The sequence below is a fragment of the Felis catus genome, chromosome A1, assembly GCF_018350175.1.
Source record: "Felis catus isolate Fca126 chromosome A1, F.catus_Fca126_mat1.0, whole genome shotgun sequence".
NCBI lineage: Eukaryota > Metazoa > Chordata > Mammalia > Carnivora > Felidae > Felis > Felis catus.
The window spans coordinates 208,733,552-208,757,742 of NC_058368.1; the positions used below are offsets into that span (position 1 = coordinate 208,733,552).

Here is a 24,191-nt window from a genome sequence, read left to right on the forward strand (position 1 = left end):
AGCTTTCTAAGCTCCAACCTCCTCACCAGTAAAATGAGGATTATTAGAGCACCTTCTTCATTGGGTTGTTCTGAGAACTAAGTGTAGTAATACATGTAAATAACATTCCACAAATGTTAATTACTATTATTTCTTTATCATCACCATCGAAGTCACTTTTACCCATTAATCTTGAACCTGGGTCTCTTCTTACAGAAGTATCTTGATTTGGCAACCACTGAAAATTTAGAAGTCCATTTTGCAGATACTTATAGCTGTCACTCAAGAGGAAATTCACCCAGTCGATTTCATATTCTGACAGTGCTTCAGGACATGGTGGAGTCATTAAGAACTGTTGCATTCTGATATTTTAACCAATTAATGTAACATTTCTTCTGAACGCTCAAGGCACAACCTAGGAATGTGAAGCAGATGAATCTTGTGTCACAGTTTTAGTCACATTACAGTGAATCATACTCCCTGGGTTTACGAGGGAATGCTTCCTTACATCCCAGAATATCTCCCACAGCCAACCTGAACAAGCTTGGCAGGGACCCAGGACTCGTGGGTACTTACCTGACAAGCAATCACATTTCATTTGCAACAAAGAGGAATTTCCTTTCTGATGACAAATGTACTTCAGGGACACACCTGCTAAGCTGGGCACTGTCTCATGACCACTCAGGGGAACTGACCCAACAAGCTTTCCCAAATAGCAGGTAAACATCAGTCCCAAGCTATTCATCCGTATCCTCAAGGAAATGAAGGCAGAGGAATCAGGGAATTTCTAGGCAAGAGCAGAGATGGGAAAAAACAAAGGGAATCATTAGGTCTACGTTTTAATCCCATGTCCATCCACCATTTTTTCCTTCCCACTCACCCACCCAAGAATAAAATGTATAATTTCGGGGAGTGGGGGGAGGCAGGGGGAAGACTGGTGCTGAATCACCATCTACTCATATGCTTGTTTTACAAAATTACTACCCTGAGGTTATAATGTTTTATAGGTGCTTGGCCCTCCTCTTCCCTCTCCTTTCCCATAGAGCAAGTCTAATCATATAACCTTTCACCCAGATCTGAATCATGGGTCTAATGATCAAGATTATTTTTTAAGTGAAAGAAAAAAATAATGATCATTTATGTTGTGGAACACAGAGTTTACAGACTGCAGAAAACACACGGCTGTTAATGTTTGATTTTAACAAACCTTGTTCCAAATCAGATTCCCATCACTCCAATAGTCTCTTTCTTTGAAATTCCAGGAATAAAGCTATGAACAACAGCAGCTCATCTCAATTGCACATAATAATTATAATGACAGCATTTGTATTTGATAAGTTAAATTCATAAGCGAGGAACTCTATCTCCATTTACAAGAGTTAAAAAAAAAATGCAACCCAATAAAGAGCAGCATAACAAGAGAGAATTTTCCTTGAACGTAGACAGACTGGAAAGGAGCTTACAGAGGAAGTCCTGGCCTCAGGAGCTTACCTAAGGCTGAGACGTGGTCAGTCAACCTGGAATTCACTAGCTGTGAGTTTCCTGAAAAATGCCCATCCTTCTGCACAATGCCAGACAAGCTCAGGTTTGGAATCACAGCCCCAGAGACTGTCTTAGTCTGTTCAGACTGCTATAATAGAAATACCATATGTTGGTAGTTCACAACAAACATTTATTCCTTACAGTTCTAAAAACTAGAAGTCCAAGGTCAAGGATCCAGCATATTTGGTGTCCAGTAAAGAGTTCCTGATTCACAGATGGCTGTCTTCTTGCAGTGTCCTCACACAGTGGGAGGGGCCAGGGAGCTCTCTAGGGTGTCTTATATAAGGACACTGAGCCCATTCATGAGGGCTCCACCCTCATGACCTAATCACCTCCAAATACCACCATGCTGGGGGTTGGGATCCTACGTATGAATTTTGAGAGACATGAACATTCCATCTATTGCAGAGACTGAGTCCCCAGACTTGCAAGTGCTGGATGAACCTCAGCAGTTCACTAAAATGTGCGGTTGCCTATTCTTTCCATCTGTGAAATGGAGATACTACCCACCTCACAGCACTGTTATGGGAACAAATTATTTCATGTATGAGAGCACCTAGTAAACTAGCAAGATAACGTTTAGCTAGAGCAGTTGGGGAACATATCATGACAGAGGGAGGCTCCAAACTGAGTATTAAAAAAGGAGCAGGGTCTCAATAGGTTAGAGAACAATGTGACAGGTAATAATCACGACAGCAGCAAAGACAATACAGATACAAGGGGTAAATTAGACTAATGGGGCAGGGAAGAGTGCTGGAGTCATGGGACATAGGCCTTTGTTTGATCCTTCTGTCTGGAGGTCCACAAGAATTTTGGGATTAACATTTCACAAAGTTGTACTTTACATAAAAGTTTGATAAAAACTTAAACCACACAAAATGCTAATTTTCCCTAAGACATGCATTTTCCTGCCCAATTTTACTGACAAGCAATCTTCCTCATAACGATGCACCCTCTAATTAGTGTCTCAAGTCACTAAACCAAAGGTTCTCAAAGTGTGGTCCCCAGGCCTGCAGCATCAATCACCTGGCATGGTGTAGAAAGAATCATGGTCCCCCCAAAGATCCACATCCTAATCCTTGCAAATATTTATTTCATGGCAAAGAATAATTAAATTTCAGGTGAAGTTAAGGCTGCTAATCAGCTCACTTTAAAACAAAAAATTATCCATGTGAGCCCAATGTAATCCAAGGATCATTAAATGAGGAAGAGGGAAGCAGAAGAGTTAAAAACCAGAGAGAGCAGTGCGACTCAACCAGTCCTTGCTGGCTTTGAAGATGGAAGACAGCCACAGGTGAAGGAATGCAAGGAGCCTCTAGAAGCTGGAAAATGCAAGGGAACAGATTTTCCCTTAGGGCCTCCACACAACCCTGCCAACACCTTGATTTTAGCCCAGTGAGACTCACTTTGGACTTCTGTCCTACAGAACTATGGAATAATAAAGTTATGTTGTTTTAAGCAGCTATATTTCTAATAATTTGTTACAGCAGCATTAGAAAACTAATACATCTGGAAAGTTGCTAAAAAGGCAAATTTTCTGGCCACAACCCAGACCTACTGAGTCAGAAAATCAGAGGGTGGGGCCCAGAAATCTGCCATTAAACAAGCCCTCGGGGTAATTCTGATGCACACTAAAGTTTGAGAGCCACTCACTAGACTAAGCAAACACATTCAGGCACAGATCCCCAAGAAAAGTCAACACTGACAACTGATGACTTGATTAACCATGAAAAAATCTACTAGTGCTATGTCCTGCCTTGACAAGCATAGAATAGGAAACCCAACCAAATCATTGGTGATTCAGATTCCTTCAGGGCCCGGGGTCCTCACTTGGAATAGCAGTGATAAATGTGCCCTAGTCCAAAACCTATCCTGGAGGCTCTTTTTAAAATTCATTTGTGATTCCAACTAGACTTTTATAAAGGGTGGAGTCATTTGCCTCTTTCTCACTAAACTTGAGTAATATTGGGGAAATGTGGGTGGGTGAGCATCCAAGTAAACTGAGGATTTATGAGGGCTTGTTCCAGGAAGGAGAGGGCGACTTAAAAAACTCATAGATATGGAGGGCTGGGGGGTTTTACTGTCCATGAAGCTGGTTCCTCCATCTTGAGTGTAGGTCTGCTCATGCCCACCACCACAGCACTGCCAATATCGCCAATGACAAGGACCTCAATACCTCCCATGGCAAACTATTCCATTCAGAGAAGGCTCTAATTTGTGAGATCTGAATTCCTTTCATCTGGCAGCTGATTTTCTTTGGACTTCACGCTTGATTTCATATTGGCCTACACTGAATTATTTGAAGTCTCTGATGCCCACTCATATGCAAGAACGAAATATGGCTAGGTTGTAACCTCCACTGCATACATTGACTTGTTTTCTCAGCACTATTAGCCTCTACTGACCTCAAAGGGAGGCATGTGCGTAAGCTAGGCAGGAGGTAGACATGGGCCCGGTTAAAGGCAAAGTGCTTTAAAAGCCTTTGATGAAAGGCATTAAGGCTTGAAAGGGTTGTTTCTGAAATACTACACCTCCCTTTTAAGAACTCTTAAGATCTGGAGGGTGATACTCTCTCACCCCAGAAGAATTCAAGCATGAATGTTCTTAGAGCCTCCAATTAAGAGTCCAATTCCATCTCTCCAGATGCTCACTTCCACCAAAATTACCTAGTTGATTTTTTTTAAAGAACAAACAAAACCAGGCTGAACAATATCTCAGAGTTAAATAACCACTAAATGGGTGTTGACAAATTAAGATATAAAAGCCCAATAGCTCTACTTCATACATATAACTATAAATGAAAAGAAAACCCCAAACCATTCTTGCATTACTTATTGATTAATCCAACTGTTGTGTGCATCTATTATCTGCCAGCCACTAAAATAGATACATGATGATGAACTAGACAGACACAGTGCCTGCCCTCTTAAGGTTTGAAGACTCCATTTAAACATCAACTCATCTGTATTCCTATGGTCCTGGGGCATTAACATTCAGATGTTTCTATCATTTATAAAGTGATATAGGGAAAGGTGCCTATTGTATTGGAATGCACCTAGTTCCTTGAATCAGATGGTTAAATGTTATATATGTTTTTAATGTTTATTTTAGAGAAAGAGAAAGAGAGAGAGAGACAGAGCATGAGTGGGGGAGGGGCAGAGAGAGAGGGAGAGACAGAATCTGAAGCAGGCTCCTAGCTCTGAGCTGTCAGCACAGTCTGACACGGTGCTCGAACCCACGAACCGGGAGATCATGACCTGAGATGAAGTTGGATGCTTAACAGACTGAGCCACCCAGGTGCCCCTATGTTATATATTATTTTTAGAGATGGGAGTTGAAAACCCAAGACAAAACAGTCCTTGGATTTCCTGGATGGTGCATGTTAAATACATAAGAAAATCTCATTCTTATCCACTGTTATATTGGTCTCTTTATGGAAATGATGGTGGTCCAAGAGGGGATTATATTAATAGGATGCTTTTTTTTTTTTTAATTCTTACTCTATGTCTTAATGTTGATTCCATCTGCACAGAGTTCAAACTTGGTGGCCAATGTCACTGGATATCAGCAGTAATTATGAGCCCACAGTCTTCTCTGTGATCTCTGCCAACCTCTAGGGGCTGGCCCCCTTCATTCCATTTTTAGCAAAAAGGTATGAACTACCAATGGCTGTCATAGCACCAGCTCTTATCACTACCCCAAATGCTAACATCATCTGTAGATTCTCCAATATAACCAATCTTGGAAGACCAGAAGATGCTTAAGACATGTGCAAATTCTTCTGTAAAGACGAAAGAGCTGCTCTTCTGGATCAGAATAATAGCTGTGACAGAGATCCCAAGAAGCATCTTATGGAAGAATACAGTATGCTTTTTGATGTGGTCTCAAAAAGTCAGATCCTAACTTAAAAAAAAAAATTAAAAATCTGTTCCCTCCACAGCCAACTCTATTAACCATAAACATATAACCATTGTAAATTTGTATTTACAGAGCTTCCCTTAATTCTCGAGTAATGAGAAACAAAAGTACATTACCCCATATGAAGTAGGACTTCTTTATATTATGTTAAGTTTGCCTTTCAAAGAATATTTCTTTAGAAATTCAGAACTTGTGAACTCTTAGCCTTTACTTTTATAGGCTGAACAATACTGGCCTTCTCACCTGTTCTCATAAATACAGCCCCTGCCTCTCCCTGACCCCTTCCATCTCTTTACCTCCCACCTTCATGCTTCAATTTTATTTATCTACCCATAGCCTTCTTTTCTGGCAGCATCTTTTCTTTTCTTGTGGCACAGTGCCTGTGTTCAAACACAGAACAAAGTTTGTCAGGGGGGGAATCCATCTTTCTCTCCCATAATGGTAACACAATGCTGTCCCGTTTCCAACACGCCTAAATGATGACCAGAATTTGCTGGATCTTTTGCAACCAATGTCTTCATTGACTCCTGTGCCCTTTTCTAGATTGCATCTGGTAATCCAGAAATGATTAATTCACCTGAATAGCTTATTCTCCCACATATTCAAGACCTTTATCTATTTTGAACAAGAAAATGGAAAAATGTTATGATTTTCATCATGTCACTCCTTGAGATGGCATCTAGGCCAGAAGAAACTGTGGCTGAAACCCTCACTAAAGCAAGCTGCCCTGTCATGGGGGGCACTCGGCAGTCCTGTGGGAAAGCCCATATACACACAGACCACATGGAGAGGAAGCAAAGAGCCTCACCTTGCCAGCCACGTGAGTGACCCACCGTCAAAGCAGATCCTCCACCCTCTTCAAGCCTTCAGATGATTCCAGCCCCCAGGTTTTGGGTCTTCTAGCTGAGACTTCAGACATCATGGAGCAGAGACAAACCACCCCTGCTGTGCCCTCACCCTCTCTGAATTCCTGGCCCACAGTAACTAGAAGATAATGATAGCTATTTTTTAAGATACTGGCATTGTGAGGTAATTCGCTACACCAATTGGTAAATATCACAGCATATATGTATGCAAAGATAACTTTTCTTAGAAAAGCAAAAAAAAATTATAATATAAAATTCAAGGTAGTGGTTGCCTCTGCATGGGAGGCAAAAAAGCAGGGTAGGATAAGATGATATGAATAATTAATAAGTAATCAGTGAATATCTACATCTTGGTTGGATGGTAATGTTCTTTAACAGGTAGATAGATGAATAACAGAGAGGATCCTGCATAGTCCAATGATGATAGTGTTTCATGAGCAAAAAATTATATTTAATCCATTTTAAACAGATGTCCAATGATAAGGAAAGAAATAAAAGGGAAGGAGAGAGAAGGGGAAAAGGAAGAGATGAGGGAGGGAAGGTAGGAAGGAAAGAAACGTCGAGAGAAAGAAGGAAGGGAAAGAGGAAAGATGGAAGGAAGGAGAGAAGTTATTAGGTTACTACTTGGTAAAAATTGAACTTATTTCCATCCGTCACCTAGCATATCTACTCCTGGGTAGAAGGAGCTTCTCCTTAGAGAAGCTCTAGCACTAGGAGACAGGTACAATATTCATAAACATTTTGGAGGAGAAAAAAACTAGAAATATACAAATATCCAGCAACTATAAAATGAATAAGTACATGGTGGTTATTCAGGAAGTAGAACATTATACAGTGATGAATACTAGTGACTAACATCATGGATGAATCTCCACTTGACACCATGGATAAATATCTAGAGATGTACAGTCCAACGGAACTTTCTGCAATGATATAAATGTTCTAGAGCATGATGCCGAGCAGAAGACAAGAAATGACTCTGTATCTATGAAGCTAAAGGCAGACAAAACGAAACAGTATACTGATTAGAAATGCAAATATGGTAGTAAAACTATACTGAAAAGTGAGAAAATATGCAAAATTTACACTGGTGGTTAGGGGAAGCAGGGTGGGGATTCAAGAGGAGCAGGGAGATTTGATAGTTTAGAAATATTCTTTTTTTTTTTTAATTTTTTTTTTTATATAACGTTTATTTATTTTTGGGACAGAGAGAGACAGAGCATGAACGGGGGAGGGGCAGAGAGAGAGGGAGACACAGAGTTGGAAACAGGCTCCAGGCTCTGAGCCATCAGCCCAGAGCCTGACGCGGGGCTCGAACTCCCGGACCGCGAGATCGTGACCTGGCTGAAGTCGGACGCTTAACCGACTGCGCCACCCAGGCGCCCCAGTTTAGAAATATTCTAAAGTGGAGGGGGAGATCCATAGGTATTCATATTTTTACTCTTAAACTATACACAGACGTTGTACACACTTTCATATGTACTATAAATTAAAGAAATAAAAGATATGAGTACAAAGCAACAAAAGAGGGAATCACCATCCCATGAATGGACTTAAGCAGAATTTCCTTCTGGTACAGCGTTACTCTTTCTCTCTCCAATGTCTCCGGAGTCAAATATGCAAGAAACCTCACCATCCCAGGTTTCATCTTGTCCTCCTCTGAAGATTAAAACAAACACACAAACAAACAAACAAACCACATGCAGCACCAAACCACCCCTTCCCACCAACAGATCTCCAACTCAGCTTTGTGGACTGTCAGTTTATTTCATGCCACATGGCGCAGTGGATGGGGAACTGGATTCTCAGAGACCAAGACTGGGGGCTGCTGAATCACTCCCAACTTCTACGACTTTGGGAATATCATCTCACCTCTCTGCTCAGCCCCCTCAGAAGAGCCCCTGGGGTTAACCAGCACTGCTCCTTTTTAAAATGTTCTTATGTTGGACTTCTTGGTTTAGTTTCTTTTGAAGAAAAGATTACACCGCTTTAAAAAAAAAAAAAAAAGTTCAAAAGCCTCTAGACCAAATGATCACTAATAATTCTTGCTGGAACATTTTAGAAATCTGTGTTTTGTGACAGCCACATTGGGCCTGGCACACTGTTAGATAGGTAGATGAAAAGGGACTAAAACTAGATCACAAACCTGGCATCTTACAGAAAAAGCCTAAGTGTGTACTGCCTAGAATGGTGGATTATTCCAAAAGTTCTCTCAGATTTTTCTTCCTTGTTTCAGAACCCACCTCCTATCCTACCACCCTTACTCCTAGGTATCTGACAGCAAATCTGGATAACCAGTTTAATCACTATTGAAGAAAAATAATGCGAGAGGGACTGTAGATCAGGGGCATTTTCTGCAAGGGGCAGAATTGCATGGGAATTTTCACAGGAGTGCCTGGTGGCCCACAGCCCTCTCCTCTGACCCTGTCCATCCTCTAATGTCTACACTGCTCAGGGGCGGGTTGCACAGGCCCCTCAGCCATTCTGTCTTTAGGTCTTCTTCCTCCACCCATTCTTGGGTTTCTCTTTGCTAGGTCAATGATGTGTCAAGTGTTCCAGATCAGACATTATCATTTAAATCCCTATTTTCTGGGCATGATGAATTTCAGGTACCAGGTAGAGATGCCTGCATGGCACAATCTTCTGTCCATCTGTATACAAAGTCAACCCTGCCGGGGACCACTTGTCCCATAATACTCACCACTGCCTGACAGGACAGCATGGAAGATTTGTCCTCTGGCCAGGATCCCAACATTACTGTCTCAGTAAAAGATTAGCTATTGGGTGTCACCCTACTTTGGGCCACACTCTCTACTTTAACTCATTCTAATTTCCAAACAGTATGTGCCAGTTGTTCTAAAAATTAATAGAAGAAAAAATAGTAATTTTTAGGGTATATGAGCTTGTTATATAGACTAATTGATATAGCCTATAGTTCTTCAGACTGGTCAGATTAATGAGAAACTGAAGATTCAATCTCACAACAATTTCTGCAAGATGCAATTCTGATATGAAATCACGACACACCCTCTGGAGAAACAAAGGCTATCATTCCTTTTTCCTCTCTCCCCTCTCTTCACTCAGGGGGAATGGAGCTGAACTCCCAGGAGAATCACACAGCCACGCTGTGTCAATTTCTAGACACTCACATTGAGTTTGAAATGAGAAGATTTTAAGTGTTGCCCGTAAAGATAAGTAATTTTCTCCCTGGGAGAAAAAAAATCAGCACAGGAAGAAATCAACCGTTTCTGCCTCAGCCATCCCAGAAATTAGCAGTTTCCTCAAATCACAAAAATAAGTTCTCTGTCTGCTCCTATTGCAAAAAAGCATCTTCATTTGTTTATAGGATCACTACTAAACATACTGGCTTCCTCCACCCATGGTCTGGAAAATCATTCTCTAGGATTTTTATAAACAAGTTGAGTGGAGGAGGCTCAAAGCTATGCTCTCTCTAAAGGAAATTACACCCAGCCCCCAAACTCCAGCAAGCATGAACTCAGTGCCCAAAGAATTCAAGCTAATCCACCCCATTCTCAGTGGCTGGACCTGGTGGTCCACGTGCACATCCTCCAATCCAAAGGAAATGGGCACCGTCTCATTAGGAAGCCAGACTATACAAACTGGGATCCCTCCCATTTATCATATTGCCATTTTGTTCTAAAAAAGGAAACAAGTAATATTTGATGGTTCTCATTTTTTCAGAAATTTAACCCATTTTCCTTTGACCAACATTCTATACCAGCAACCCATGGATGTCCATCACAACCTCATCTCCCACTGTTCCCTTAGCCTCTGCCAGAACCAAACTGTTTTAATTTCTATCCCTTATGCCCCTCTCTCCCACCTTACACAGTTCCTACTTGGGATGCATCCCTTACCTCTGAAATTCTTTCCAACATTCAAATCCCAATGCCCTCCTCCTCCTTAAAACCTTCCTAAACATTCCAGCCAGAAATCTCTCTACTTCCTATGAATGTTAGGTCTTCCGGCTTATATTCTTCTTAACTTGCCATTTTTATATACTAATTTGCTGGTTGAGATTTTCAGTTTATTTGGCTTGAACTTTAATATAACATCTACCTATCCTAGTTCCCCCACTAGACTGAAGGCTTCAATGGCCAAGAGGGTTGCAAGGAAGATACCTTAAACTTTTGTGGATCACCTGTAGCATCTACCACTGTCTTTACACAGAGTAGCTGACTCAATAAAAGTCTGTTGATAATGTTTGAGAAGTGAAGATTCCAGACAAAGAAACCCAAAGTATGCTGTCAAACGTAGGAACAGATTCCTCTTTAGTAAAACAAACAGCTAATCTATATATTCACATTATTCCTAAGATTCAGCCAAATCCCTAGAATTAGGTCTACATCAAGTTTGTAGACATTACCAGTATGCCAGTTAAACTCTCACATTTAGCGATAATGGGATAGAGACCCCAAAATCCCCCAGAGTGTCCCTAGGTTTGCCATTCCAACTATATCATGCTTGATCCTAAGGACCCTGGAAAATTCTTGAATTTGGGACTACCCAGAATCATTTTGTCTTTGTCAACCAAAAGTGGGTAATAGGACATCCCTCCCATCTCCCAGTGCCCTCAGAACCCAAAACCAGACCAGTCCTGACTTGCGGCTGTTCAAGGATATCCTGTTTCAGGCATTTACCCCATTGAATGGCTTCCATATTCATTGTTTCATAGGCCGAATGAATACACGAATAACCTGTATCTACTTAATAGGCAGATAATCAATGAGTGGTCCCTATGATTGTTACCTTATTTTGTCTTTGCTGTTTTAATAAGAAGTAGGGCTTATCTAAAGACTTTCTTTGGACTCTAAGTCCTCAGGACTCAAGTTCTCCAATATCCAGGAAAGATATAAGCATATATACCATATAAATAAATATCAATATATCAATATATATTATCAGTAGAAAGTTACCATCTCCTTTCTTGGGAAGAACTGTCCATTGTTCCTCATTTTTCATGTCAAAATATTTTTCTTCTTAATAAATTACTAGTCTAGGAGATAGTAGCTGTCAACTAGTTTTTAATGGCATTACTTGACAAAATAAGAAGTCTGGCTATCCTGTTTCCTCAAAATTATTCAAAAATTGGATCCACCTATAAAATCAAAGCTTGGGAACCACTGGCTGGAGAATGTAGACCTAATTAGTACTAACATGATATCTCTGCCCTTTACTCTCATTTGGACCTTACTTTAAACCATTACTTATGGAGGCACCCATTGGGTACCTAGCATTATACCAGGGGTTGGGATTACAGACACAATATACAGATGTCATTATCAGTTTGCCTAAGGTCTAGGGAAAAGGCAAGCAGACAGTTATCCTATTTAAAAAGCCATTGTTTCCATGTTCCAACCATGGTGGGTTCCAGAAAAAGGAGCATCTGGTCCTCCAGAACTCAACCTCTCATCCTTTTGAAGGGGTCTGCCTACATGAAGGCATTTGTCCTTTTTTTTTTTTCTAGAAACCTAAAAATTAGAAGTGGCCTGGGCCTTTCTCAGTCTCCAAGATGCTCTCCTTTGATGCTCAGTCAATAAGTCCCAGGCTCACTTTGACCTTTAAGTCGTATCCTTCAGCTTCAGTTAACATTCAACAAACCAAAACATATCCTCCTTTGTGTTCCATGATTCCTCAGCGTATGATAATTTTAATCGTACTCTGTTGCTCTTGAAATATTTCTCTTATTATAAGATATCACCTTTGCCAAAGGAGATTCCAATCAAGACCCAGAAGAAAACAATTAAGGTGTTATTCAAACAAGAAATAAATGGCAGATCATAATCATAAAATAGGGTAATCAAAAGCATCATAAAATTTAATGAGAACACAAGGGAAAAATGATAAAAGGGCTTCTTGTCTACAGAAAAGGTGAGAAGTTCCTCTACTCCAACTTTCAACTTCCACACCCCATACCCTGTGGCTACAGAGATTTTTTTGGTGACACATCACTTGGATACCTTATAGCAAGTGAGGAGGGATAGGCACAATGACATGTTGATAAGCTGGCTCTCTGAAGGAGAAAAAAATCTGATTTACAGCAGTTACCAGTTTCTAATGGGGCAAATACTCCTGCTCTGACCAATTTCAAACTGCTAACAGTTTAGTATAACCAGATAAGAAAATTCTTAAGTATTTAACTACTAGTTTTCATGAGCACGTGTGAATAGCTCCTACACACCATCAGAGGAGTGGCATTTGAGACTGCTCCGATCCTCATCAGTTGGTAAGAAAGAAGGCCTTTTGGTGGGGCTAGGTAACTCCCTGACTCATGTGAGAGCAAGCAAGCACATCAGCAAGGGTACATTAAGTCACTCTTATTACACACCTGAAGATGAGAACGAATGGCCTTAGGACAGAAGCCAAAGAAAAGTTGATAGTTCAAAGAGGAAATTCCCATGCTCAACCAGGTGTTGTCCAGACACTGGAGGGCAGGGAGGGACTGAATACAGGCAAGCTGAGGGCACAAAGGGCCACAGAGGGAAGTTGGGGACAGAGAGGGAGAACCTGAGGGTAAGAGATGAGATGAAGATGACAGAGGTTCCCCCCAAAAGCAGCCAAGTACAAAATAGGCTCATTTCACAACTTCACCTTCAACTGATACGTGTTTGTTGAATTGAGTTTCCTGAAAACTTTCATTTGGCTTCCAAGGAAAACAACCATAAAGATATGGTTTTCTGTCCTGTGGTCTGTCCCCCCCAGGAACGTGATTGCAGGAATGTGAACTCAAGCTGATAGCTCCTTTCTACACATATGGAACAGCTTTGGGATGGGAAAAAGATTTTTAAAAGACTGAAAAAAAAATCCCTGAAGAGCAACTTGGCTTTTGTTTAATGGGTCTGATTAACAATTTGAGGGAAATGAGAACTGTGGCAAAATAGAGTTTTTGAAATTCTGAATTGCTCCTTAGAACAGGGCTTTACCATTCAGTAGCCTGGCTGTGGGTCCCCTGGGCCTGCTAAGGCTCTTAATTTGATTACTTATAAATAAAATTTTTAAATAATACATTTTCATTTCAGTGGGATGAATGGATAGATAGATGATAAATAGAGGTGACTATTAAACACTAGGTTTCCCTCCTCTCAGCTCCTACTGGCACCTTCCTCACTCTTGCTCGAGGGAATCAACATCCTCTTATCCGGAGCATTGAGAACTACTAAGATTCTAATTGGAGGCAGATTCAGGCCCACACTGTGGCCAAGTCTGGTGAAATTTTTGCCAGTATCTCTAAGAACCTGTTTGCAAGTCTTCTCACTAAAGGTGATGATTCATGCATTCAAAGTTCAGAGACACAAAGACAGACAGAGACAGAGACACAGAGAGAGAGACAGAGATGAGATATCTATTTATGTAAAGATATTTATATTAAGGAATTAGTTCACACAATTTTGGGGACACCAAGTCTGAAATTTCTAAGGCAGGCCAGCAAGTCAGAAACTCAATAGGAATTAACTCTGCAATCCTGAGGCAGAATTTCTTCTTCCCTGGAAACCCCAGGTTCTGCTCTTACGGCATTCAACTAATTAGATGTGGCCCACCCACATCATCAAGAGTAATCTCCTTTAAAGTAAACTGACTGTGGATGTTAATCCCTTCCCCACAATATCTCCACAGCAACATCTAGACCAGTGTTTGGCCAAACAACTGGTCACCATAGCTAACCTGACACATAAAATTAACAATCACAGGTGGGATCCTAGCTCACCCTCTTTGGCCCCAGGCTGGAATTTTTTCTCCACTGCTGTTCTAGTACTCTTGGGTCCCATTACCATGATCTGGTTGCACAGATAGTGCCACGGTGGTTGTGTTAATGTGGCCCACATCAGGTCTATTCTCTGTTACTCCTAAATGCCTTCTACTACCCTCTGGTCCTCTTCTCTCTGATATGTTCTCTTGGGAAAGATGACTCTACCCTCCTCTGAGGCTCAGTCTCTTGAATTTTTTGTTCTAATATCTGGGTCCACAGGGGGCAAATACCACTACCCAGAGTCCCTCATCAGCCCCCTATAAGGACCCATGAGCATACTCCACTTCCTCCTTCAAAGGATAGTGTCCGTTATAGGTTGCTGTGGGCCCTTGTCTGTGTCAACCTTGCTCTAAGACCCACATGGGTCTGCGATTCTTTGGAATCTTGCCAGTCACTAGGGCAGAGGGAAAATGGAAAACCATGCCCCGACTCTTAAAGCTGCCATCTGAAAATGACACTCATCCCTTCCATTCACGTTTCATTGGCCAAACCATGTCACATGGCCATATGAACCACAAGGGAGCAGAGGAAGTACCACCCCACCATGTACCTAGGAGGAGATCAGCTAGTGAATGTTTGGTGACCAGCACTGACCATTACCCCAAGTTCTCTCAGCTTACCTGCAAAGCTGACGGACACACCTCAAGTGGGCTGCCAAATCTTTTTGGGTTCAGATCGTCAGCCCTCCTCCTCACTTCCCCAGGTGCTTGTGAGTCTCCATCCAGTGCACTCACAACCTTCCTCCTCCATCCTCTTCTGTGTCTCAGCCTTTCCTAACTGCCCACACACAGAAACAACCTTCCTTCCAAAGTTGGTGCTAGAAATGTATCATGGAAACACACTTTGCACAACATTAATTGGCAGTGTCTATTAAAGAAAGGATTATTTCTCCAAGATTTCCTGATCCAACATCTTGACTCACTCATTGCAAACCACGCAAGACCAGTGGCTGCCTAGTACTTAAACTGTCGATGTGATTCTAACAAAATACAGTTAATGATGAGAAAGAATTCTTAAGTTAAATATAATATGTAAATAAAAGAATGTTCTGTAACACAGAATAATCTTCAATTTTGCGAAACAAAATATTCACATATGCAGCTTTTAATGGGTCAAAAAAAAGACTTCAAAATGATAGAGCGTTTTTTTCCAGAAAGTGGAAGGAGAATTGATTGATATGTTCTTAGGTTTTTAAGAGAAGAATGCATGCATATTCTTTTAACTAGCAAAGCTATTTTTTCAAGGTTTTAAAGTCCACATGGATGAGAGTTTTTCATCCTCTCATTGCCTTTTAATCAGTTTTCTAGGCAAGAATCTTCCCTTACATCTCATTAAATTCTTTTTTATAGTAGTATAAATCTGTTGCATCCTGTTTGGCTTACAAAAAAAAGAGGGGATGGGGTTAAGAGAGGCATGGTGTCTCCTTAGATTACTGTAACAATGGCAGAAAAGTAACCAGGAAAACTACTTCAACTCCTCCTGTGGCCGCAGAGAATCCACCTACAGGAAGTCTTGGGCTCCCCTCCTCCCTGCTGGACTAATGCACCTGAACATAGAGGGAATCTGGAAGCAAGGTGGGGCCAAGAATGGGCAGATGTAGCAGATTCTCTCCCTCCCCCCCATCCCGCCCAAAGAGAAGGCACTCCTCCTGCAAGATTGGACACCATTCCAGGTCAAGTCACGCCAAGTTAAGCCAGGGCTTCTCTGGGCATTGCTTTGGACTTATCCCCTCATCTGCAAGTCCTGGGGCTGGGCAGAGTGTGTGTGGCTAGTGAAACTGTGTGGGTGGGGGGGACTTGTGTTGGTTTTAAAACATGGATGCACCACATATGCTTGAAAGGTGGTGTGAGGTCCCCATCAGAGGTTGACCAGAGTCAGGAGGCACCAGGGACAACGGCACATTCAAGCAGTTATTATAAGCTCTGGAATATTTTTTGTTTTCTAAATTTATCCAGGATCAGAAGCCCTCTAGTCTTATCTACTTCCTATGGCCACAAAGAGGGGGCACAGGGAAAGACAGCTGGGGGAAAATAAGAGCACACACTGGCTTACAATGAATGGTAATAAAAGCAAACATATTGAGCGCTTACTATGTGCTGGCCTCTTTCTACGTAGTATCTCAATCTTCCAGCAACCTCACATAGCAGGGATTAGGACAGCACACATTTTACAGATAAGGAAACCAAAGTTCTACAAGCTCAAGTGCAATAGTGGAGCACACTGGTTCAGACCATGGACTCAGGAGCCAGACTGTAAGGATGTGAATCCTGGTTCTGTCATTTACTAGTGTCTGACCTTGGCATGTTACAGAACCTCCCTGCGCCTCAGTTTGCCTTACTGGCAAAATGAGGACAGTATGCGTACCTTCCTCACCAGGTGATGGTAAGGACTAAAAGTTACCCTATGCAGGAGGCATAGAGAACTCCCTTCAGACGTAACGTGAATCGATCTTCTGTACAACATATCATAATGAAACTGGCAAAATGCAAAGATAAAGAGAGAATTCTGAAAGCAGCTAGGGATAAACGAGCCCTAACCTACAAGGGTAGACACATAAGGGTAGTAGCAGACCTATTATCTACTGAAACTTGGCAGGCCAGAAAGGAGTGGCAGGAAATTTTCAATGTGATGAACGGGAAACATATGCAGTCAAGAATCCTTTATTTATGCACAAAGCTTAGAAACAGTAGATGCCCCTTGACAGACACTGTAAAGCACTAGGTCTTGTTAAGTCATTTGCCCAAGGCCACAAGGTCAGGAAGGGGCAGTGCCAAGAACTGAAGGTCAACAGTGTCACACCAAAGCCCCCACACCTAAAATCTACCCGACCCTGACAACACGACCTATCTAGCTGGCCCTTGTAACACACCCAAAGGCATTCTATTTGAATCTAAAGATATCCTTTGGGCAGTCATTTAAGCAAACATTATAATGCAACAACAACCTTGCCTCCGTACAGCATTCTAAAACAAATAGATGCCGAAGTTTTAAGTCACCAGTGTGTCACCAACATACAGCAAGCGCTGGGGACTGTCCTCGGAGGGAAGGAAAGCAGCACAGAGACTCTCTGCTCACTCCCCCTTGGGCCAAACACCTCACAAGGGAGGCGATGCCCCATCCTGGGCCTCTCGCCACTGGGTTTGACTGGAGTGTCCAGCTATGGGCACACTTCGGTGGGTGCAGCCTGGCCACCCCCCAGCCCTGTCTGCTGCCCTTCAGGCTGCCCCAAGCAACTACAAGCATGTTAAATCTGCAGCACCCCTGGGTTTTTAGGTCTCGCCTTGGATTTTGATGTAGGTCCAAAGTGGAAGCTTAGTTTAAGGGAGAAAAAGGAAACCCTTCCAGCTGACACTAAAGTTGAATAAAGGAAGTGGAGGGATGATGAGCACTAGTCCAGACAAGAGGAACTTCCTCCCCTTTGCTTAGCCTGGGCTAAACCCACAGGCCTAATTACCATCATTTACATTCCCTGCACCATAACAACCTCAGTGGTGCCTCAAGTGGCAGATGGAACAAAAGCATCTCCCCTGTGAGATGCAATAAATCCCCAGGGAATAGCAGAATGTGAGAATAAATCCCTACTCCCTCAGCTGCCAGCTGTATGCCCAGGGGCAAGCCATTTTGGTTTCTTCACCTGTGAAATGGGGATGATCATCTCCATTCATCACATTTGCTGAGAAGAGTAACTGAAGGAAGGGTCTACATGAAAGGGCTCTCCGAATTTTCTGCAGTAGTCCCTACAAAAGTAAGGTCATATTAATCATGGGTTGTTTTTTTTTTTTTACTCTCTATATTTTATGATGCTTTGACATCTTGAGGACCTTGCTGGCTGGGAGAGACTGCCCCTAGGGACAGAAACAACTTGCCTGTGATGGTTTTCATCTACACACCAACAAATCCAGAGCCAGTGTCCTGAACCACCTCCACTATCTAACTCACACACACCAAGCCAAGGTTTCCTCTGCCCTAAATCACCCCATGGCCAGGTACTAGACATCTGGAGACCAACCCCTAAAGCCCAGAGCTTGCCAAAATTATTCAAACTAGCCAATCCTAAGGCATTTACCCTTCCCTGTAAATTTCCCAAGGTAAATCTGACCAGCAAAAGATGCTTATGTTATATACGCAGAGTCCTTAATACTCTCAAGATCAAAGATACTGCTGGGGACCAGCAGCTATTTCCCCAAAGAGGTGGCACAAACTGGAAAGCCAGCAGAGCTATAAATGTGTGAAGCCTCATGTCAGACTCTCATAAAGGTATAGAAGCTCTGCTCTTTGCTTTCAAAAGACATGGAAACTGCGCAAATGACAACTTGCCAAGTACATGTGTTTATTATATACATTATATACAGTAGTACATGAAAAATACCACATGAATGTTACATGCTACCAAAATTCAGAGTAGGAAGAAAGCACCAATAATACAAATAAAAGTAAACAGGGAGTGAAACATAACAGCTTAAAGAAAATGAGACTGTTCTAGGTCCAACTCCAATTCTGAGGTTGATTTCCATGGTGCTCCTACACACAAGGGAAAACCCTCCATTTGGCAATTCTTGGCATTCAGTCCCTTTATCTCTCTGACTGCTATTGCTTCCTTCTTGAAAGCACTCTCTGGCCTGAGCCCAGCCCCTCAATTGTGGCTGTTCCCTCAGTGGGCCATGATCCACCCATACTTCAGTGAGGCTTTGAGCATGTGTTCATTCCGTCATCCATCCACCTCAATGCATCACCTAAAAACTGCCTGAAAATCCAGCTGATGCATTCTTTTTTTAATGTTTATTTATTTTGAGAGGGAGAAAGAAAGAGAGAGCAGGAAAGGGGCAGAGAGAGAGGAGAGAGAATCCCAATCAGGCTCTGCCCAACATGGGGCTAGAACCCGATGGAGGGCTCAAACTCACAAACCACAAGATCATGACCTGAGCCAAAACCAAGAGTCAGATGCTTAACCGACTGAGCCACCCAGGTGCCCCCAGCTGATGCACGCTTGAGGAAACGTGTTTCTGAGAACACCGTACCAAGGCTAGAGGCTGGGCCATGTGATCATGCCTTGTCATTGGTCATCAGTACATGTTCACAGAGGCCACCGAGGAAACCGGTCCAGAAGTCAGCCCTGCCAACCATAACTGGGCCAAGCAAGCAGTGCTCTGGGCTAGTTTTCACTCGGGACTGCGGATGGAATTTTTGATGAATGCACAGTATGTGACTGGCTTTTCCTCAAAAACTGTAAAGTTATCTAAAGAATTCCCCATTTCCCATTAGACGCTAAAAATATGTTTCCAATTTTGTTTATTTACTTACATGTGTTTGGTGCTTATTTATTTGTCCTTTACAAGCTCATGACAGGAAAGTCTGCTTTGACAGGAACCTCCCAGCAGCCAGATCTTTCTTCATCTGTCACTCCTAGGTTTGCATGCGACGGAATCGGTTGGGCTTCAGAATCAGATCCACTGAGGTTTGACTGCTGGTTCTGCCTCTCCCCGGAGGCTGGACCATTGAGGAAGTCACCTAAAACCCTCTGAGCTTCCTTTCCTTCCAGAAAAACTGTAATAGTCATTCCTATCTCACAGGATTGTTATAAAAATTCAACGAAATAACACAGGGAAAATCCTTAGCACAGTGCCAAGTATGCTGCAGATGCTCAAAAATACATGAATTCCAGCCTAGCACTAACTAACAAATGTTTTAAGTGCCCACTCCATAGTCCTTGACCTCAAAGAAATGGTCAACTGATGTTAAAAGATAAGGTAATGACTATGATAAAGATATATTAGGATAGATCAAGGGGCGCCTGGGTGGCGCAGTCGGTTAAGCGTCCGACTTCAGCCAGGTCACGATCTTGCAGTCCGTGAGTTCGAGCCCCGCGTCAGGCTCTGGGCTGATGGCTCAGAGCCTGGAGCCTGTTTCCGATTCTGTGTCTCCCTCTCTCTCTGCCCCTCCCCCGTTCATGCTCTGTCTCCCTCTGTCCCAAAAATGAATAAACGTTGAAAAAAAAAATTTAAAAAAAGATATATTAGGATAGATCAGGTTATGCTGCAGCAACAAACAACCCCAACATCTCAGTGGCTTAAAACAATAAAGGTTTATTTCTTGCTCATATTCTGTGTCCATCATGAGCAAATGGGGGGCTCTGCTTCACCCTCATTCAGACACACAGGCTAAGAGACTCCACGCTGGCTGGCAGTCTTGGTAGACGGAGGAGGAGATAGAGAATCACACTCCAGCTCCTCAATACACGGCAACACAACTCCATTCATATATTGGCCTGAGAGAGTCACCCAGCCATATGTAATTTCAGAGAAACAGGGAAATTTAATGTTCCTGAATGCCCAAAAGTAGAGTGGAACCCAAGATTGATGAAAGTACTCATGTCTCCCACAGAAGGTATACAATGTATGATGAGGTCATAAAGAAAGGAAAGCCTGAGGTTTTATTGAGTGTCCAGAAGAGCTTCTGTCAGGGAGGTAATTCTTGTGATGAAACTCTAACAATTAAATTTAACTTTCCAACTAGGCAAAGGAACAGGACGTATCCCACACAGAGAGCAAAGAGTTGGAGACTTGAAAGAACACGATGCTCTCTGGGACAAGTTATTCAGTATTAACAGGAGAAAAGCGTGATTTGGAAAGAAGTGAGACCTGAGGTTAGACCTGTGCTAGATCATGCCATGATAAGAAACCAAGATGATTTGATCATCTTGGTGATGAGGGGTAGGGTATGGCATTGAAAATCCTGAGCAAGAGAGTGACAAAATCAGATGTGCTCACCTATCCAATCAACAAATACCCAATGAGTGCCTATCAAGAGCAAGGCACTGTTCAAAGAGTTGAGGATATAATGGTGAACAAAGACAAAATTTCTTGCCCTCATAGAATTCAAACACCAATGTTGGAAAAGGCAGTGTGGCAGCATTATGGGGAATGGATTAGAAGGAACTGATTGACGTGAGAAGCAGAGAAACCAAAGACAAGGTTACTGCAATATTATAGGCCAGTTATAATAGGGACCTCAACTATACATAGCAGCAAGAGTGCTAAGCTGAGGACAGATAAGAGACATTGAAAGAATCAACAGAACTTGGGAACAATGCAACATAAGAGTAAAGAAGTGGGAGAAATTAAGAATGATTCTGTTTTCCTGCATGGACAACTAGATAAATGTCAATGCCATTCACCAAGACTGAGAACTCAGAAGAACAAACAGGTTAGAAAGAAGTGATGGGTTTGCCACAAATGTACGGACTTTTGGGCGGAATTTTTCCCCACAGGAATTTGTGTATCTGGAACTCAAGAAATGGCTATACACTGAAAACATATATATAGCATTGGGGAATAAACAGAAAGGAACAGAAAAATGGGGGCAAATGTAGACTAATGGCAAGCATAGATGTTCTCTCACTCCCAAGACCACTCTAACATGATATTAAGATATTTAAGAAGACATGTGGGACACCTGGGTGGCTCAGTCAGTTGAGCATCCAACTTTAGCTCAGGTCATGATCTCACAGTTTCTAGGTTTGAGCACCACACTGGGCTCTCTGCTGCCAGCATGGAGCCCACTTCAGATCCTCTGTCCCCCTCTCTCTATGCCGCTCCCATATTTTCACTCTCTCTCTCTCAAAAATAAACATTAAAAATATATATAAACATACAACCACACAGGGAACAAGAAAGTGGATAGCACTGAACAACAGTAAGTGGTTGGAAGAAGGCAAACCGATTTCACAAAAGAGAAGGCTCAACCAAAAGTCCTTGCAAAGGGGCTCACTTGCCTTCCAAAAACACTTTAGAAAATGCTGTTGGAAATGAAAAGTGATAACTAAAATAACTAGAAGTAAAGGAAGACAATGATGTTGAAGAAATCTAGAAAGTGTATAAAAAGAGAAATGAAAAATAAGAAAGAAAAGATTGAAGACTTAGATAATCAATCCTGGCGATCCACCTGCTGACTAATAGGAACTTTAGAAAGAGAATGGAATGCGAGGATACAGGAAATTGTCATGAAATAATACCCAGAAGATATCCTAGAATTGAAGAACAAATCCCCAGATTGAAAGGGTCCTCTAAGTACATACACAATGACTAAATACAGAGCTCCATCGAAACATAGAAAGTAATGAGGAAGTTTACCAATGTTGGAGTGATATAATATTCTAAAATCTATCATGGTGATGGTTGCATAGCTCTGCATATATTAAAACTCATCTAATTTTGTAGCTTAAATATGTCAATTGTATGATGTGTGAATTACATCTTAATAAACTGTTACTTCAAAAACTGGGGATCCAATTCTCTGACTAGTGGCAGAAGAGGAAATCAGAGACATGTAGCATGAGGAAGATTTGACAGATAACTGACAGACCACTGGCTAGAAGATGGCACATGAGAATGAATGTAAGTGGTCTTTAGGAGCAAAGAATGAGCCCTGTCAGCCAGCAAAGAGGTGGGGACGTGAGTCCAACCACCTTAGTTTGACACAGCTGACAGTGACTATGTCGGTGAATGAGCTTTAAAAAAGATTCTCAGAACTTCCATAAGAGCCTCACCTGACCAAGACCTTGATTTTGGACTTGATTCACTGTCTTCAGAAAATCCATTTGAGCTTGCTTTGACTAAGAATTTATACAACTGGGATTTAACAGTTGTAGGATTTATACAAGGGATTTAACAACCAAAAAAGTTCCATAAACTGGTAAAATTTGGTAATTTGTTATACAGCCAAAGAATAACTGCTTGAAAAAAATAAATCTTGTGATTTAAAAAAAAAATAGAAAGTAAAATTTCAAAACACCTAGGTTATAAACATAAAACCAAAATCTCCCAGTGATACAACCATAGCTCATACACAAAGGAATAGGAGTCCTAATGATAACAGAAGGTAGATCACAGATCTAAATGTAAAAGTAAAACAATACAGAATCCAGAAGAATCACAAGGAAAGTATCTTTGTGTCATTGAGGTGGGCAAAGATTTCTTAAACAGGACAAAAAAACATGCCAACTACTTAAAAAAATGAATAAACTGTACCTTTGTAAAAAGAAATACACCACTAACAAACTAAACAAGCAAGTCATAGCCTATAAGAAGATAGTCTGAATACATATATCTGACAAATGACTTGTATCCAGAATATATAAAGAATTCCTTCAACTGAATAAAGACAAGCAAGCTAATATTTTTTTAATGGACAAAAGAATTGAATAGACATTAAAAAAAAAGGGGGTTTCTAGTTGGCCAGTAAATAAAAAATATTTAATGTATAGTTATTCATTAGGAAAATGCAAATGACAGCTTCAATGAGATATCACTACTTACCCAAAAGAATGACTGAAGTTTTAGGGGCGCCTGGGTGGCTCAGTCAGTTAAGCGACCGACTTCGGCTCAGGTCATGATCTCACAGTTTGTGAGTTTGAGCCCCATGTCGGGCTCTGTGCTGACAGCTCAGAGCCTGGAGCCTGCTTCGGATTTTGTGTCTCCCTCTCTCTCTGCCCCTCCCCTGCTCACACTCTGTCTCTCTCTCTCTCTCTCAAAAATAAATAAATGTTAAAAAAAAAAAATCCTGACCATTCCATATGTTAGGGAAGATATAGAGCAAATGGAAGTCTCATAATTGAGAAAAATGGTTCATCTACTTTGGAAAATCATCAAACTTTCTGATAATATCTATAACCCCAGTGTCCAGAAATTCTATTTCTAGGTATTTACTCAAGAGAAGTAAAAGTGTATGTCCTCAAAAAGACATGCACAGAATGTTCTTAACAATTTTATTCATAGTAATCAAAATCTGAAAACCACCCAAAAGTCCAAGAACAGGAGAATGGATAGAAGTTGTGGGATACAACATACTATAAATATAAGCAAACAACTAATATCCACAACCACATGGATGAATCGCAGCTTTTTTATTGAGCAGAAGCAGCCAGGCACAAAAGAGTACTATATGATTCTATATATGAAGTTCAAGAACTAATGAAGCAAATTTGTGTCATAGAAGTCAGATAAGTAGTTCTCTTTAGGGTGGGGGTGAGATAGTACTGACAGGGAACAGGTACCAAGGCACCTTCTTGGGTGGTGATCTGGATAGCACTGCACAGGTAGACAGATCTGTAAAAATCTATC

General features: G+C 41.6%; 1 long non-coding RNA gene across 12 annotated transcripts in view; it reads right to left on the reverse strand.

Moving 5' to 3' along the window:
• Nucleotides 1–24,191, reverse strand: part of LOC109491937 — a 245,913-nt gene that overhangs the window by 164,493 nt on the left and 57,229 nt on the right. For 11 of the 12 annotated variants that reach the window (XR_006585740.1, XR_006585748.1, XR_006585743.1 and 8 more), the window contains exons 7-8: nt 556–766; nt 163–394 (exon numbers count right to left, since the gene is read on the reverse strand). This is a non-coding gene — a long non-coding RNA (uncharacterized LOC109491937). Of the gene's footprint in view, nt 1–162; nt 395–555; nt 767–17,707; nt 17,811–19,374; nt 19,561–24,191 lie in introns of all 12 variants that reach the window. The other variant, XR_006585751.1, reaches the window with a different exon arrangement.